General features: G+C 58.1%; 1 pseudogene; it reads right to left on the bottom strand.

The window, feature by feature from the left end:
* Nucleotides 1-10448: 10448 nt before the first annotated feature.
* Nucleotides 10449-13832, bottom strand: LOC138849883 (RLA class I histocompatibility antigen, alpha chain 11/11-like; annotated as a pseudogene).
* Nucleotides 13833-15992: the final 2160 nt, after the last annotated feature.

The raw sequence follows: 15992 nt of genomic DNA, 5'->3' as shown, positions 1-15992 counted from the left end.
CACACACCACACCTGCACACACGTGTGAACCACAGCAGCCCTGAACCCCACGGCACAGGACGCATCAGCAAATGCATCTCTGCACGGTGCCTGCATAAATGCTCTGCCCCCTCCCCTACTGTGCACCCTGGGACCCAGGGAGCCCCCACGAGGGTCCCTCACCCTCTCCTCATCCAGGCAGGCCCTGGACCCCCTCCTTCTGCAGGCAGAGCACCCATCCCAGCTTAGTCCATTGTGCAGGTGAGCCTGGTGCTCTCTGCCACCCCTGCTGACCTGGGTGGGGCTGAGGCGGCCCCGTCCTGGAAGTGCAGCCAGGGCCAGGAGTCAGGGCGGACTGAGACCAGAGTGGGGGTGTAGCCGCATCCCTGACCACTCGGTTGAACCCACGACATCAGGTGCCGGTGCTGCTCCCCCTGTGCCCTGGGTTCCTTCACCCTTCACTGACTGAGCCCCATCCCCCAGCGCCCCCTCACCCCAGAGGTGCACTGAGCCCTGCTCTTCATCACCTGGATCCCAAAGCCCTGTCCTTGTTCCTGTCCCCTGCAGCTCACCCAGCCCTGTCCTCCACGAGGGCTCCTCCCTAGGGCTCCCCACAGCCTCAGCCCAGAACCACGGCCCAGGCACCCCAGCATTAGTGCCAGCCCCTTCTGTTCTGCTGGGACCCTGCGGCCCCAGACACGGGCAGGAGGACATTCGCTCATCTTGGGTCTCAGTGTTGAGACAGAGCCCTCCTCTGCCCTGACCTCATGTCCACCCCCTCCAGATTCATTAGTCAGACACAGATCAAACAGAATCATTTAAAAACCACAGAAACGTCTACACTACAGAATTTACACGAGTGATAGACAGGAGGGGGTGCACGGAGTGTGACAGAAGTCAAGGATCTCAGGGCCCAGGAGCCAGGAGCGGGGTCCCAGCAGCAGCCACAAGGCCACCTGCAGACACAGTGCACCTGCAGTGAGATGACCCCACACCATGCAGTGTGCTACACACAACAAAGCAACAGGAAAACAACACAGGCAAGAAGGACCAGCCTGGCACAGCTGCCAACACTCACATGTGGGAATTCTTTTCACCCACACAAACACAAGGAAAAATGTAGCTTGTTTTCTTTTTCTTTATATTATATTTTATTTTATTTAATGAACATAAATTTCCAAAGTACAGCTTATGGATTACAATAGCTTCCCCCCATAACTTCCCTCCCACCCACTTGTTTTCTATTTTGTTTGTTTATGGGATGCCAGCATGCAAGGAGGGAGGTTAACCGAGTGCACCACAACGGCATCAGCTGGGCCCCTGGGTTTGCTTTTTTTTTTTTTTTTAAGATTTATTTATTTATTTATTTGGAAGTCTGAGCTACAGAGAGAGAGGAGAAGCCGAGAGAGATCTTCCATCTGCTGCTTCACCTCCAGATGGGCACCACGATTCACGCTGGGCAAGACAGAATCAGGAGCCAGGAGCTTCTTCCAGGTCCCCCACATGGGTGCAGGTCCCACACGTGGTCATCTTCCACTGCTCTCCCAGGCCACAGCAGGGAGCTGAACGGAAGTGAAGCTGCCGGGCCTGGAACCCGGGCTGGCTCACAGGCGCCGGCTTTACAGCCACTTTACCAGACGCACCATGACGCCGGTCTCATTCTCCATCCCTAGCCCCACCCCACCCCCATTTAGGATGCAGGAATCTGAAGGGACCAGAAGGACGGTGCTGCTGGGTCCGGGGCAGGAGGGGCCCAGGCCCCACTCCCCCAGTGGAACCAGGGGACAGGATTGCCACAATCTGTGGTCGGGGGACCCTGGGAGGACAGTCCACAGGACGGTCTTGTAGAGGACACCGTCATTAAAAGCAAAAAATGGAGAAGTTAGTGCCTGACTCCATGCTCGCCACCTGGCCAAGACCCAGTCACAGGAGGCCCCTCCCTCTCTGCCCCAGAGGTGCTGCACCCTCCACGGGAGACGCCCGCTGAGACTGCCCGGCTCTCCACGGGAGCCAACTCTGCTGCAGGGCGCAGCGCCGGCTGCTACCTCTGCCGGGACCGCCGGCCCTGATCTCCGGGTAGAGAATTCCCCATCCTCTCTACGCCTCTGCCCTCCCATCCCCCTGGGAAAGTGTCTGCCTCCTCCTCCGCCTGCACCTCACGGCTGCTGCTCCCTCTTCTCCCCGTCACTGCCCAGACCACCATGAACTTCACCTGCCCCTGGTTCCCTGCAGGTCCCTCGCTCCACACTCAGAGGCCAGATTCCAAGCACAGGCACAGCTTCTGCTTGCCAAGCTCTGCGCAGGGTGCCTGCCCCCAGGGCCCCCAGGGATGGCTGAGGAAGGAGTGAATTCCCACAGGGCCCTGAGAGCACAGCAGATTGTTACTACAGTGCTGGGGATGTCAGCACCTGCAACACCGCTCTGTGATTTAATGTGAGATGTGCACTCTGAGTGTTCCTGACTAAGATGGCATCAAGCCTTCCCGGCCCCGGGACGCCCTCTCCTGGGACCCCGCTCACTGCTCTCCTGGGCCTGTCTCCTTCACGCTGTGCCCCCTCTGGCCATCCTCACCACTTCCGGAGAACTCCGGGAGAACTGCGGACTCTCCATCCTACTGCAGGGAGCAGGTCTGTCCTCTCCTTCCTGAACCTCTCCAAGTGCGTCCCGGGGCTCCTCCTTAGCAGCCAGGAGCGCCAAGGGGGGAAGATCGTGGTTTCTCAAGAGCAGAGTGTTCGCTCTTCGGGTCGACACCGCCCTTCCCAGCCCTGAGGGAGCGCGGGCTCTGCTCTGAGGAGAACTCCCCTGTGCTGCCCGCCCCAGGTCCCACAGCAGGCAGTGCCAGCGCCAGAATGGCCGCCCAGTGCCGAAGACTCTGCTGGGTGCCCTGGGTTCCTTTTCCTTTTTATATATTTTCCAAAATTAACATGTTCTTGTGAAAAGCAGATTTTTTAAAAAAATATTTATTTTTAAAGAAACTATTTAAAAGCCCACATGGGGCTGGCACTGTGGCACATGTGTTAAGCCACTGTCTGCAGCCTTGGCACCCCACAATGGTTCTGGTTCAAGTACTGGTTGCTCCATTTCTGGTCCAGCTCTCTGCTAATGCACCTGGGAAAGCAGAGGAAGGTGCCCTCAGCCTTGTGCCCCTGCACCCACATGAGAGACGAGGATGAAGCTCCTGGCTCCTGGCTCTGGTCTGGCCCAGTCCTGGCATTGCAGCCATTTGAGGAGTGAACCTGCAGATGGAAGATTCCCTCTCTGTTTCACCCTCACTCCTTCTGTAATTCTGACTTTCAAGTAAACACATACATCTTCATTTACACACACACACACACACACACACACACGGGGAAAGGCCCATCTCTTCAGTCAGTGGTGCTGGGGGAACCAGACATCCACACAGAGACTGAGCCTGGATCCTGACCTCACCCCTGAGCCACCCAGCGTGCACTACAGACGTCAGGGTGAGACCGGGAACTCTGCGCCCCGGGGAGAGCCGGGGAGGGCGGCTCTGACAGTGCTGGGCACAGACTTCCTGAATGTGACCCCAAAGAAGCAAATGGGAGGAAAACAGACCCATGGCCGGCGTCCAGCTGAGCAGCTTCTGCTCGGCCAAGGAAACACCTGTGGAGTGGGGACAAGCCCCAGACTGGGAGATGTTTGCCAGTCACACACTGAACGAGACCTTCACACCCACAGTACAGAGGACTCACTGCCAGGAACTCTACTGAGGAAAGGACAGAGGACTTGAACAGACAGTTCTCAGAGAAAGACGCACAGATGGCCAGCAGGTGGATGAAAATGCCCAGGAGGTGGCGCTGTGACGCATGGGGGATCCCGTGTCCCAGTGCCTGGGCTTCATCCACCCCCGCTTATGGCCCAGCCCCCTGCTAAGGCAGCAGGTGACGGCTCAGACTTTGTCCATGTCATGCACATGTGACCCTGGATCAAGCTGTTGCAGGCATTTGGGAAGGGAACAAACAGTGGAAGATGTCTCTCTCTTTCTCTCTTTGTCTCTCTCTCTTTGCCTTGAAAATGAATTTAAAAAAATTAAAAAAAAATTTAAAAAATAAAAACTCGCCATCCTAACCCTAAGGGAAGTGAACGTGGATGCAGCAGGACTCTGCACCTCAGCTACTGAGAGATGAAGACCATGCTCAGCCATCAGACTGTCAGATTCCAGAAAATTTCACATCACTCTGAAGGCACAAGCAGGTGTCATGAGAGGTCCCGTCAGCCCTGCAGAGGGACGCCATCACTTCTGTGCAGAACCTAGTCTCTTGGGGAGGACAGAGCCCAGGGTGGCACACGGCAAGGAAGACACAGGGACCACGCACACGGCTGTGCTCACGGAGAGAATGTGGCCAAGGGGCCACCCTGGGTCAGGTCCAGGATGAGTGGTGGGTGCCCCTCCCCTCTGCAGCATTATTCAGGAGAACGGGGCTTATCTTGAAATGCAAAATTCTCCAGGGAAAACACACCTGGAGAGTCAGAGGAGGCCCTGTGTCCTTGTGCAGCGTCTCGAGCCCAGAGGTTTAGTTCACATGGAGGGAGGGGCAGCACCGAGCACAGCAGCTAAGATGCTGCCCGGGACGCCCGCGTCTGCTAGGGAGAGCCTGGGCGCCAGTCCTGCTCTGCTCTGGCTCTCTTCCTGCCGATGCTCAACCCGGGAGGCAGCAGAGGCGGCTGCAGTGTCTAAGCCCCTGCCCCTGACAGGGGGGAGCCTGACTGAGTTCTGGACGCCTGCTGGGGCCTGACCCAGCCCTGGCTTTGTGGGTATTTGGCAAATGAACTGGAGGATGGAAGAGATGTCTCTCTCATTCTCTATCTGTACCTCTCTCTATCCTGCCTTCTCTACTTTTCTTTTTTATTATTATTATTATTTTTTTTTTGAGAGGCTGAGTTAGACAGTGAGAGAGAGAGACAGAGAGAAAAGTCTTCCTTTTTCCGTTGGTTCAACCCCCAAATTGCTGCTACGGCTGGCGTGCTGCACCAACCCGAAGCCAGGAGCCAGGTGCTTCCTCCCGGTGCAGGGCCCAAGCACTTGGGCCATTATCCACTGCCTTCCTGGGCCACAGCAGAGATCTGGACTGGAAGAGGAGCAGCCGGGACAGAATCCGGTGCCCCAACTGGGACTAGAACCCGGGGTGCTGGTGCCACAGGTGGAGGATTAGCCAAGTGAGCCATGGCACTGGCCTTTTTATTTTTTTTTTTAAGATTTATTATTTGAGATGCAGAACTACACACAGAGAGAGGGAGATATGAGAGGAAGGTCTTCCATCTGCTAGTTCACCCCCCAAATGACTGCAACAGCCAGAGCTGGGCCGATCTGAAGCCGGGAGCCCCTTTCTTGTCTCCCACTTAGTTGTCGGCCCAAGCTTGTGGACCATCTTCTGCTGCTTTCCCAGGCCATTAGCAGGGAGCTGGACTGGAAGAGGAGAAGCTGAGACACAAACCAAGGCACTTATGGGAAGCCAGCAGGGCAGGCAGACACTTAACCTACTATGTCACAGCAGGAGCACCTCTACTTTACATAATAAAGAAAAAATTGACCAAAACACTTAAAGAGGTGACAGAAGTATTTTTTGTTTGTTTGTTTTGACAATCAGAGTGGACAGTGAGAGAGACAGAGAGAAAGGTCTTCCTTTTGCTGTTGGTTCACCCTCCAATGGCCGCCACAGCCGGCACGCTGCAGCCGGCACACCACGCTGATCTGAAGCCAGGAGCCAGGTGCTTCCTCCTGATCTCCCATGGGGTGCAGGGCCCAAGCACTTGGGCCATCCTCCACTGCACTCCCGGGCCACAGCAGAGAGCTGGCCTGGAAGAGGAGCAACCGGGACAGAATTCGGCGACCTGACCGGAGTGCCGGCGCCGCAGGAGGAGGATTAGCCTATTGAGCCATGGTGCCGGCCAGAATTTGTTTTAATTCAGCTGCTTGATTCAGTCTGACAACTATTTCTCTTGGGTTAGTAGTTGCATCATTTAAAAATTTTATTTTTATCTTCAATTAATTAGCTTGCATTTTTTATTTGAAAGGCAGATACACACAGCAAGAAAAAGAGAGACAGTGATAGATGAATGGAGAGAGATCTTCTATCTGCTGACTCACTCCCCAGATGCAATAGCCAGGGCTGGGCCAGGCCAAAGCCAGGAGCCCAAACCTCAACCTGGGTCTCCTAGGTGATGTCCCAGTGCTTGACCCATCCTCCACGCCTCCAAGGGTTGCACCAGGAGAGATGGACTGATGGCAAGAAGTCGGCACCCCAACAGGCATGGCACTCCTCCCGCCCTCCCTCTGCCCCTCTCAGCTCGGGGAGCCCCTGTTCTATTCTCCACGTCCAGGGCCTCAGCTTTTCAGACGCCACAGTGAGTGAGCTCAGGGGGGCTTTGTCTCTGTTCCGGGCTTATTCAGTGACACCATGAGCCCCAGGTTCATCCTCCTCGCTGCAAACCTCAGGATTCGTCCTCTTAACCAGCTCAGCAACACCCCACTGTGTGGACACACCCCCTGCTCTGTCTCCTCTGCCCTGGGCCTGAGGGTTGATTTCGTGTTCTTTATCGTGAACAGGGCTGCAGTGAACACGGGGTGCAGACGTCTCCTTCTCTCCGGGCCTCCCTTCCTGCGGCTGTGTGCCCAGTACTGGGATGGCTGGTCATGCTGTGGTTCTGTTTTTAATGATTCAGAAAGACTCTAGTTTTAATTCTTAAGGTCTTCCACACTACTTTTCATAAGGCCACTCGCCATGTGAGTATCCAGTTTTCCCCTCACCATGTTGGAGAATTGTCCTTTCTTCAGTGTGTGTTTTGGTATCTTTGTGCAAAGTCAGTTTGCTGTAAATTGAAGGATATTTTTTCTGGGCTTCCTATTATTTTCTGTGTCTATGTTTCTGTGTCTCATGCCAGTACCATTCTGTCCTGGTTATTATAACTTAGTAGCATGTTTCTTTATTTTTTTTAAGATTTCTTTATTTATTTGAAAATCAGAGTTACAGAGAGAGAGAGAGAGAGAGAGCGAGTGAGTGAGCGCAAATAGAGAGGTCTTCCATCCGATGGTTCACCCCCAACTGGCCACAATGGCTGGAGCTGCACCAATCCGAAGCCAGGAGCCAGAACTTCTTCTGGGTCTCCCATGCATGTGCAGGGCCCAAGCACTTGGGCCATCCTCTACTGCTTTCCTAGGCCACAGCAGAGAGCTGTATCGGAAATGGAGCTGCCAGGTCTTGAACCGGCACTCATATGGGACGCCGACGCTTCAGGCCAGGGCGTTAATCCGCTGTGCCACAGCGCTGTCCCCAGTAGTATGTTTCTTTTAAAATGATTATTTATGGCCGGTGCTGGGGCTCACTAGGCTAATCCTCCGCCTTGCGGCGCTGGCACACCGGGTTCTAGTCCCGGTCGGGGCACCAGATTCTGTCCCGGTTGCCCCTCTTCCAGTCCAGCTCTCTGCTGTGGCCAGGGAGTGCAGTGGAGGATGGCCCAGGTCCTTGGGCCCTGCACCCCATGGGAGACCAGGATAAGTACCTGGCTCCTGCCATTGGATCAGCACGGTGCACTGGCCGCAGCACGCCGGCCGCGGCAGCCATTGGAGGGTGAACCAACGGCAAAAGGAAGACCTTTCTCTCTGTCTCTCTCTCTCACTGCCCACTCTGCCTGTCAAAAAAAAATTTTAAAAAATGATTATTTATGTGGCCAACATTGTGGCATTGCGGTTTAAGCCACTGCCTATAGTGCCAGCATCCCGTGTGGGTAATGGGTCGAGTCCTGGCTGCTCCACTTCTGATCCAGCCCCCTGCTAATGCACAGGGAAAGCAGCAGACCTTGGCCAGAGTCCTTGGGCCCTGCACCCACGTGGGAGACCTGGAAGAAGCTTCTGGCTTCTGGCTTCGGAGCAGCCTAATTCTTGCTGTTATGGCCAACTGGGGAGTGAACCAGAGGATGGAAGACTTCTCTCTTTGTCTGCAAGTCTGCCTCTCAAATAAATATAGAAACCCTTTTTTTAGGTAAGGAAAATCCAGTGCCTTTGGCTTAGGGTGCAGGCACGTCTGCAAAAGCACTGGGAGTTGACAGAATGCACTGCCCCCACCCATCACGCTGCCTGCCAGGAGCCCAGCTGGGGGGCGAGGCCTCCTCGGGAGCCTGGGGCTGACTGGGAACCCGACTCACTCCCACTTTCCAGCAGGTTGACAGTGGACCACCCAGCACATCCACAGCCCAGGAGAGGGGCACAGTCACAACTGGAGAGAGGCTCAGATTTGTATGTGCACCAACTATACATTGGAAACTCAGGGAATCAGGGAGAGCACTGTGGGCGGGGACAGCTACACTCAGCCCCTGCCAGAGGCTCCGCCTCCCAGTGTAGGCCTGCTCAGGAACTGCTCAGTTTCTAATCCTGAAGGGGAGGCCGAAGCGCGGCCTGGGGGTCCCAGTCCAGGTCTTGCTGAAAGTGTGGCCTGGGGACCACAGCGGCAGGACATCCTGGACACACACAGACCTGCTCCCCCCAGACTGTCTGAATCCTCCTGGTGTCCCGGGGGCTCCTGCCCAGCAAGTCCCGGCCCCCTGGTGCAGGACATGGACCCAGACCCACAGCTGGCTCTGCGGTGTGCTTGCTACCATCACCGACACTGAGGGCCACGGCTCCAGCCTGGGCCAGCCGCCCCCTCCCTCGGTGATTGCGTCTCTGCTCAGGACTGCAAACCCCATGCACACGGTGCCCCTCCCTGTCTACTTCTCCAGCCCAGACATTTCTCCTAACTTCATCCCGCGGCCCAGCTGCCGGCCCCACAGTGTCAGCCACACTCCCAGCAGACACCTGGGCTCCCAGGGCGTCTGCATGGACGCCTGGGCCGCCCCCTCCTCAGATGCCCTTCCCACTGTCGCCCCCTCTCCTCCAGAGAAACCCCCACCTCCTGCTGCCAGGAACTCCTTACCGCCCTCTCTCAGCCCCTGGTGCAGTCCACGAGGCAGCGCCGCGAGTCCATCTTCAGAAGGAGCCGGAAGCTCCTCTCCCACTCCTCCCACCCCGCCCCAGCCCGGTAGCCCCGTCCCCAGCCTGGGCTCTGCCTGGTCTCCTGATGTCCTCCTGCAGCCTTGCTGGCCTCTGTGCCCCACCCTCCCCCAGCAGCCACGCGGTCCTGTAAGGGAGCAGCTGAGCCACGCCCCTTCCTGCTCAGAGCTCTCCCAGCTCCCAGCTCACTTAGAGCAAGGGCAACACCCTGCCAGTGTGCACACGGCCTCCGTGCCAGTCGTGCCCCTGACCCAGCCTTCACGACCCCCTGCTCCTTGTTCCTGTAGTGTAGACACTACACTACACTCCCACATACATGCACGCACACATACACACATAGACACACAGATACACACACATATACACACACCTGCCCCAGGACATTCCCACTGGAGTTTCCCTGCCTACTAAGGACCTGCCCCAAATGGCTTTGCAGATGACTCCTCATGTCCCTCAAATGTCTTCAAGGCCACTGTCTCAGTGGGGTTCTCCCTGCCCCCAACCCCTGCAAGGCAGCCACTTTCTCTCTCCCTCACACCCTCTCTGCACCACCTCCCCCACGCACTAACCTCCTACCCTGAGCGCTCTCCCATTGCTCTGTCCAGAGCCCATCAGCTGCCTCCTCCCTGGAATGCAGGCTCCACAGGGCCAGCAGCTTCTGCCTCCCTCAGGGCTGCAGCTCGGGTGTCATGGGCGGGGCCCCCAGCACACAGCACCTGCAGTGGAGCTCCGCCCCCTTCCTGCTGCTGCTTGTTTATCAATGGAGCCCAGGTCAGCTGCAGCCTGAGGCAGCCACAGCCCCGCCCCCTCACCCTGCAGTCACCAGGGCCCTCACAGGAACAAGGGCAGTGTGAGCAGCCAAGGAAATGAAAATAAATGAACGCGGCAAAGATGGGGGCCGTGGCTGGGCCCAAGCCTGAGCTCAGGCTGCCCGGGCGTAGGAAGCCGTCCCTGCTGTGGGTCCCAGGAACAGGACCTCCTGGGGCCAGGGCTGAGTCCCTGTGAGCACAGGCGGGGGAGGGTGCACAAGCTTCCACTGGAGACAAGGATGGGGCAGGGACCCGGGTGAGGAGCGACCACAGCGCCCGGATGGACTCAGCACCCAGGATACAGCACTGTCCTCACTCAGTGCCTCCCGGCCCCTCCCAGCCCCACCTGCAGCACACTCAGCACAGCAAGCACACGGGTTCTGGAAGGTTCTAGTGCTTCTACTTATTTCTATTTATTTCCTCTCTCAAATTTAAGGAATCTCCTCATTTAATTAACTCACCCAAACCTCATGACAGAATGGGAAAAATAAATCAGTGTTCAGACTGAATGGGGAAGGAGCTGCAGCGCAGTGCACGGGACCTGAGACAGGACGGAGACGCCCACACGGGCAGGGCGGGCCAGGCTCCCCTCCTCACACTGTGCCTGCTGCCCATGCGCTCAAGGTCAGCGGGGCTCTGAGGACAAAGACGGGGGCTGCACAAATCTGCATCATTCAGTGCCACACAGGCCGCTTCTCACGCTATAGAAAAATCCAGATAACAAGTTCACATGAGCAGTGCACACGGGGACATGAGCAGCCACCACCAACGTGGCCCATTCAAGGAATCCCCAGACCCACGGTGTCCCCTCTGCCCCTCCCCCTCCCCAGCAGGCCTCCAGGTCTCACCTTTCACAGCCAGGAGAGAATCATCAGAGCCCTGGTCCCTGTGGCCACCTGGGGTGAACAAATCAGGGCTTGGTGAGGCCCGCAGGGGCTGAGGCTGAGGGAGGGACGTGGGGTGGGCGGGCAGCATCTCCATGGGCTTCTCACTGTGGCAAGGGTCTTGCTGACCTTTACACCCCCCTAATCCCCAGGACTTACCTGCAGCCGGAGCGTATTTCCCTCCTTTCCCATCTGTGAGAAGAAAACACCTTGTGAGAGGCCAGGGAGGAGGCAGGGCCTGAGCACCCACCTAGAGGAAGCCCAGAGCACTGGCTCATCCTACAGAAGCTTCCAGAACTGTGGCTGTGGGACAGGAGACCCCGCCCCTGGAGCCCTGTCCTCAGCTGGGGCCGCCTCCTGCTCTGCGGCTGCTGGCACTCAGCTCCCATCACCAGCACCAGCCCAGGAAAGATTCGTCCTCATCTTCCCTGTGCTTTACAGAGAGCCCAAGTTAGCACACAGGGCCCGGCCTGGGTGTGCAGATGGGTGTGGACTGGGTGTCCTATGAATGGGGCAGGTGCACTTCTCCCTTGGGCTGGAAGTTTCTCAAGGGACAGGAGACTCGGACCCACCCTCCCCTCCCCTACCTGAGCTGTGCTTCCTCCTCATCACAACAGCGACCACAGCTCCTGTGACCACAGCTCCCAGGATCAGAACTCCAAGCACCACCAATCCAGCAACAATTCCAACTGTGGGGATTCTGGGCTGAGCAGGAGGCTCTGAGAAGGGAAGCGGAGGTGAGGGGCTCTGACCCCAGGGCTCAGCCCTGCCCCTGCTGAAGGCCCCAGCAGGGCTCTGCCCTCCCCACAGAGGCCCCGCCCCCCTGCCCTCCTCACCCCATCTCAGGGTGAGGGGCTCAGGCAGCCCCTCATGCTGCACATGGCACGTGTATCTCTGCTCCTCCCCAGAAGGCACCACCACAGCCGCCCACTTCTGGAAGGTTCCGTCGCCCCCAGGCCTGGTCTCCACGAGCTCCGTGTCCTGGGTCTGGTCCTCACCATCCCGCTGCCAGGTCAGTGAGATCTCCGCGGGGTAGAAGCCCAGGGCCCAGCACCTCAGGGTGGCCTACCAGTCAGAGGTAGGGTGGTGGGTCACGTGGGCTTTGGGCGGGTCTGAGGGAAAGATTGGAAAGTTCAGGCACTTTGTGATCTTCATGGGACACGGGAGCAGCACTCAGGGGACCATCCTGAGAATGGAGGGGACGACAGAGGTGGGGAGGGGGTGCAGAACCCAGACCCTGCCTGCACAGAGGCATGGGAGGTCCTAATATCTGGAAAACTCTAGAATCAAGCAAGACCTCCCAGTTAGAAGTCGCCAGTTGTCTGAGAGGGAGGAAAGGGATTTCGGTGTTGACTTTTTTGTGGGACACACCAATTAACACACATCTAGACCTTGAGATCAAATAGAAATCTCTATTAGCCAGCTGGCGACTGCCTTTCTCACACAGCAAATCCAGAGAGACAGCAGCCAGATGCAGTAGTGGGGGAGGGGGTTAAAGGCAAAACCTCATTGTGTTGTCAGCAGTTAATCAGGCGGGCATGCTAGCAAAGGGGAGCAGCTAGCCAATCAGCAATCAACCCCTACTCCTGCCTGACTCCAGGGGCTGGCATCTGATGCCCTCCGGTACCAAATGTTTCCTTCGTGTTCAAGAACACATCCCACACACCTTTACTTTTACTGTCTTGAAGTATAACATTTTTGGAATACCCCCACTTGTCACAACCTGAGTGGAGGCCTCCAGACTCCAAAGACCTGAGGTCAAACCCCCCCATGCAGCAGCCTGGGAGAGATCCCGGCTCACGGAACCCTGCGGGAGTCCAGGGCACCGCTGAGGGTGACTTTGGGAATCTTCTGTGTCTCCCTCCTGAGACAGCCCCGTCCCTCAACTCCCCTGAGAGAAGGGCGGCCCCAAATCAAGGAGGACGCTTCCGCCCCCCTAAGGTGAGGAGAGGCAGATTCGGGCCTGGGTCTCATTTCCTCCCCTCCTCCCCAGCTCCTGCCCCAGGAGAGGTCAGCGAGCGCGACCCCACCCAGCCCCATGCACCTGCGCGCTGCAGCGTCTCCTTCCCCGTCTCCAGGTATCTGCGCAGCCATCCGCGCACTCCCCCTCCAGACAGGCCCTGTGGAGCTCAGCCTCACCGGACGCCTCCCACTTGCACTGGGTGATCTGCGCCGCCATGTCCGCCGCGGTCCAGGAGCGCAGGTCCTCGTTCAGGGCGATGTGGTTGGCGCCTTCCTAGGCGTGCTGCTGGTACCCGCGGAGGAAGCGCCCGTCGGCCCGACCTCACAGCCATACATCCTCTGGATGGTGTGAGACCCTGGCCCCGCCCCGCGGTCAGCCCCGGCCACGTAGCTCCGCCCCGCCCTGACCCACCCGCGGGGATTTCGACATAAATCATAACCGAAACCCGTGAGTGTCCCGCGGGCTCCTCCCGGGCCGAGGGTCTCCGTGGGGCGCGCATTCTGGGGGACCTCGGCCCGGGAGACTCGGAGCCCCCTGGGCCCCACGCAGGGAGGGGTCGCGAGCTGCGGTCGGGTCCGGGTCACTCACCGGCCGCGCTCTGGTTGTAGTAGCCGCGCAGGGTGCTCAGGTGCACGCGATAAATCCGCTCAAAGCACTTAGCGCGCTGTCTCCCAGACCCAGTACCCCGGCTCCACCTGCCGCGCCCACGGTGCCCGCGGCTCAGCCCTCGGTCTCGAGGCGTCGCTGTCGAAGCGCCCGATCTGCGTGTCGTCCACGTAGCCCACGGCGAGGAAGTGGGGCTTCCCCAGGCCGGGCCGGGACACGGCGGTGAGCAAATAACTCAGGGGGTGCAAGCCTGTGGGCAGGAGCGGCTGAGAACAATCAGATGCCTGCCAGCAGCGGGATGCCTGGGTCTGAGGTGGGTGGGACCGGATGGGAGTTAGGGGACAGGGGGTCCTGAGACAGAATAGGGGAGGTGGGGAGGGAGGGGACGGGACCGGAGCGGCTGAGGTTGGGGCTTCTGGACCAGGGGCTGAGGAGACGATCTCCGGGGTCCTGTGTCCCTGCCACGCGGTCCCCACGTTCCTGCCCCACAGAGGCCGTCTCCATCCCACTGTGCACTCACCCTTCCGGGTCTCAGTCAGGGCCAGGGGCCCTGCGAAGAGCAGGAGGAGGGTACAAGGCGCCATCGAACCCATGGTCCAGTTCTGGGGAAAATCAGTCCTGTCAGCTCCATGCACAAGTATCACCCGGATCCGGCGGCGCTGATTGGCTCCACTAAAATCAGACGCCCAATGGGAGTGAGGCCTGGGCTCGAGTCACCAGCGTCCAGGTAGAAGGACACCACCCAATTTGGGAGAGAAGTGAAACTCCAGGACACAGCGACTCCCAACCGCTCGGCTTCCTCGGCCCAGACCCCGCCCTGGGACCCAGACCCTGAGCGCCACGCCGGGACCTGGACTCTGCCCCGACCCCTGTCCTCTCCAGCCCCGCGCTGCGCGTGATGTCGGCTCCCCGAGGCCCGGCAGCCTCTGTCTGAGGAACCCGGAGAGCCCCAGGCCGGCCCAGCCCCTCCCTTCCCTTCCCGGATCCCTGTCCCTGAGCTGTGCCTGCTCCTTACCTGTCCCCCTGGACTCTTCTAGAGGAAACCTCACCTCCAGGGACCTTGCTGGCGGGGAGTGAGGGACCTGGGGAGGGCGGGAGGAGCAGCAGTGGTTTCGTCCTCAGTTCCCGGGGTGGGGGCCGCTGTGTGTGAGAGCCCCAGAGAGAGGTCCCTGCAGAGCCGGGTCCTGTGGTTTATCAGCCACGTCTGCAGCATGCACTTTCCCACCTGAGTGATCAGGACCCTGGTCTGTGACAGAGCACACCGTGGCCCCCTCATACCTAAAAGTGTCCAACAGTGACGCCCCCAGAGCCCCAGGTCTGCTTTCCCAGATAACATGGCTGTGCCCTGGTGACAGTCACCTCCCCCCCACCCCCATCCCTGAGCCTGTCTGTGGGAGTGCAGCACAGCTCAGTACCGGGTCCCTCCCCATCCACCAGATGTGGTCCAGGACCCCAGGGATGCCTGACCCTGGCCAGTCCTGAGCCCTGCCCTGCACACACCTGTGATGAAGTTTAGCTGATAAATCAAGAACAGGAAGAGGTGAACAACAGCACTGATAGCGTGGAGCTGTTCCCACCACTAGCTGTGAGAAGCCCCGTGTGACTGTGGTCTCTGAGAGGTCTCGGTGCTGTGTCCCCTCCTCTGTGACAGTGTGAGGAGCCCGGTGCCTGTGTGATGCCGTGGAGGGAGGTGGGTGGCAGACACTCTGATGCAGTGCTAGGCCATCAGGTAAGGGGGCTGACACAGACCTGTGACACCTCTAGAGCCATGTGACACGCGGGAGGCCTGCTGAGTGACTAGTGGGTGTAGGGAATGCAGTGGGGATGGGCTGGACCCAGCCATGATTGACACCCCAGGTGGGAGGGACCAGGCAGGAGATCTCATCACTCCCTCAGGAGGGCCCAGGAGGGGGTGTGGAGGTCAAGTTAGTCTCTGCCTAGGGCACCCCATTCCACAGCAGAGGGTTGGGTCTGAGTCTGGCTACTCTGCTTGTGATCCAGCTTCCTGCTCGTGCATTCTGGGAGGCAGCAGGTGATGGCTCAGGGACTGGGCCCCTCCCACCCCATGGGAGACCCAGAGGGAGCTCCAGGTTCCTGGCTCCAGCCTGGCCCAGCCTGACTTTGTAGGTCTTTAGGAGTGAACCAGAGGACAGAAGATCTCTGTCCATCTCCCTTTCACTCTGCCTTTAAGGAATAAGTGAATTAATAAATTAAAAGAGCATGAACCATTTTTTCTGATATTTTCCATTAGTATTCCTACAACATGATGAAATGAAACAGCAGGGAAAGAAACCTCAGTCTGAAGAATGGGGGATGGAATATGGTGTCTGAGAAGCACCGAGGCACGATATGTTCCTTAGTGTTTGAGCTAGAAGCTTCTCCAAATTTCATCACCTCAAGGTTGCCACTGTTTATGCAGACAATAAGTTGTTCTCCGATGCTCATCTGTGGGGAGCAATCTGGACTGGACTAAGTTACTGGAATTAAGACTTATTCTATGCATCTGCTCTCCCACAATATGGCGCTGGGAGAGAAGTAAACAGCTTCCGCACAGCTGCCTCCAGTTCAACCAATAAACTGTAGGACTTGCTCCTGATTGGAGAGCAGTGTACTCGGCGTGTGGGCAGCCGAGTTAGGATTGGCGGAGGAGGACTATAAAGGAGGAGAGAGACGGCATGCACCAGGAACATCTATGGGGAACATCTAAGGGAACCCGTGCAGCCCCCGAGAGAACCGGCCGGCAG

The sequence above is a fragment of the Oryctolagus cuniculus genome, chromosome 5 (assembly GCF_964237555.1).
Source record: "Oryctolagus cuniculus chromosome 5, mOryCun1.1, whole genome shotgun sequence".
In the NCBI taxonomy this organism is placed as follows: Eukaryota; Metazoa; Chordata; class Mammalia; order Lagomorpha; family Leporidae; genus Oryctolagus; species Oryctolagus cuniculus.
This window is presented reverse-complemented; position numbering and strand designations above follow the sequence as displayed.